The sequence below is a fragment of the Macadamia integrifolia genome, chromosome 13 (assembly GCF_013358625.1).
Source record: "Macadamia integrifolia cultivar HAES 741 chromosome 13, SCU_Mint_v3, whole genome shotgun sequence".
NCBI lineage: Eukaryota > Viridiplantae > Streptophyta > Magnoliopsida > Proteales > Proteaceae > Macadamia > Macadamia integrifolia.
The window spans coordinates 22,162,654-22,164,847 of NC_056569.1; positions in this window are offsets into that span (position 1 = coordinate 22,162,654).

A 2,194-nucleotide genomic window follows, 5' to 3' on the forward strand; every position below is an offset into this window, starting at 1 on the left:
AGTTTCCACACTATAATCCAAACACCTCATTCTCCCATATATTTGGGAAAATCTAATGACTTTGGTCACTATTTATTCTCACCCCACCAAAACTCCATTATCCAATGGTGAGTGCCTTAGTCTTTTGACATAAGAAATGTTGTTCAGTGGTAAACTAGGATTTACTGATTCAATTAATTGCTTGGATGTCTTGCTCATTTTTCTTAGATTGCTCTTCAAAGCAAGTTTACTTATTACCAACATTTTCCACCTAGTGAATCATGACCTTGTAGGAAAGCCGCAGGAATTAAAGGTAGGAGGATTGCTTCAAGGATTGGAAGGAGCAAAAGTGTATAGATGAGTAAGAGTATTAGAGGTTTGGATGGATTTTCAAGAAATAATAACATGATTAATGAAAGAGAGCCTTTCGGTGATGGTTTTTCTAGAGACTATTTGGTTTGAGAACTCTCTTTTGAGGGAAAAACATTAGCAGAGGAGAGAGAGTGTCTAGGGACACTGCGGGAGAGTTTATGGAGGATCATGCTGGCCGACCACCTAACATAGGCAGGCAATCCCTTCTCACAGACTTCTGGCAGGTGGAGAAACACACACCGACCGTATCTGGATCAGATCCACCACTACAGGATGAAGGGGCGAGGGCTACTGTGTAGGCACCCAAAGTCTCTTACTCCACTATTGTGGGAGTTGGTATTCCTAATGTTGTTGAACTGCCCAACCCTATTCAGGTTGGCTCCTTGACTACGGTTATCATCCCACAGGAGGCATACGAAGAGAGATTGGAAAAGTTCAAATTTGCACAAATCGGGAGAACAAATTTAGATTTATTTCTTTGGATGAAATCTGAAAGAATGCAAAGGACACATGGTCGCTGAAAGGAAGGATTGCTCTTTCTCCTATGGGTAAAGGTTTCTTTCTTCTACATTTTGAACTGGAAGCTGACATGATCACGATCTGGAAGCAAAATATTGTGAAAGTTGGTACTCAATCCATCAAGTTCCAACGATGGAAAAGGGACTTCAATGTGCATAAGAAGAAGGCAGTGATAAAGATGGTCTAGATTCGCTTTCCAAATCTGCCAATGGAGTAATGGCATGAGAAGATTCTACTCACCATAGCAAAGGCAGTAGGTAGGCCTATGGTGATTGATCGACGAACCCGAGCATCTTCAATGGGGGGCTATGCTATGATTATGGTAGAGTTGGAAGTGGACAACAAAAGAGTGGAGGAGATACAAGTTGAGTGTCGTCAGCTTGGAACCGGTGATCGGTTTTGGTTCTCCCAATCTATTCAATATGAAGACAACTTGGGAATGTGCAAGTATAGCAAAAGAATTATGTTGTTTTATGGTTGTCTTTATTGGCAGCTCGGCCACGTGGCGATGATGATGTGGCCAGTTTGGGTGACATGATGGTGTCTAGTGCAACCGATGAGATAACAGTACTACTTGGTATGCATGGAATGGTTTGATACATCCTTAATAAGTGGTGTGGGTTTTGGGTCAAAACTGGCAAAATTGTCCTATTTACGATCGGGTGCATTTTCGGCAATGAAAATGACATTTTTGGAAGATCGATTCTTCATAAAAAATATAGATTATAATTTATCTAGTCCAGTGCATCTGAGAAAAGTTTCGGCATTGAAGATGAATTTTTTAAAGGAAGTGTTCTCCATGTAACAATACGACAAAAATACAATCTTTCCAACAGTTATGATTTCATCGCGTTCCGATTCCGTATGAGAAAGATATGTCATTGGAAAGGTCTAGGAGCATTTTGATCTTTTTACATTAATGATTCAGATGATTGAGTCTTCTGAAAAGTCATAGAGCATTCAGTTATGGTTCCAACGCACATCGTTTCATCTCGATCGGATATCTTATGAAAAAGTTATAAGTGTTTCCGTAAAGCCAGTTCGAAAATCCAAACCAAAAATCCATCAGTTGCTCTCGGTGTTGGGTGGATTTTTTAGAATTTATTTTTGAAATTTGAAGGGCTTTTATGTAATTTCAAGATTTTGAAGGTCTGAGTTGCAAGGGGTCTTTAAGCACTGAAATATATGGAGGCAGGGGCTTGATTGTAATAAAGAGGAGTAAAGGGAAGTGAAATGGATGGTCAAGATTCGACCACGTAGGCTTGATGCCCATCCAAAGGTTGCTGAGATTTTGCGCTGACATGGACGAGATAGATGCTTGTGC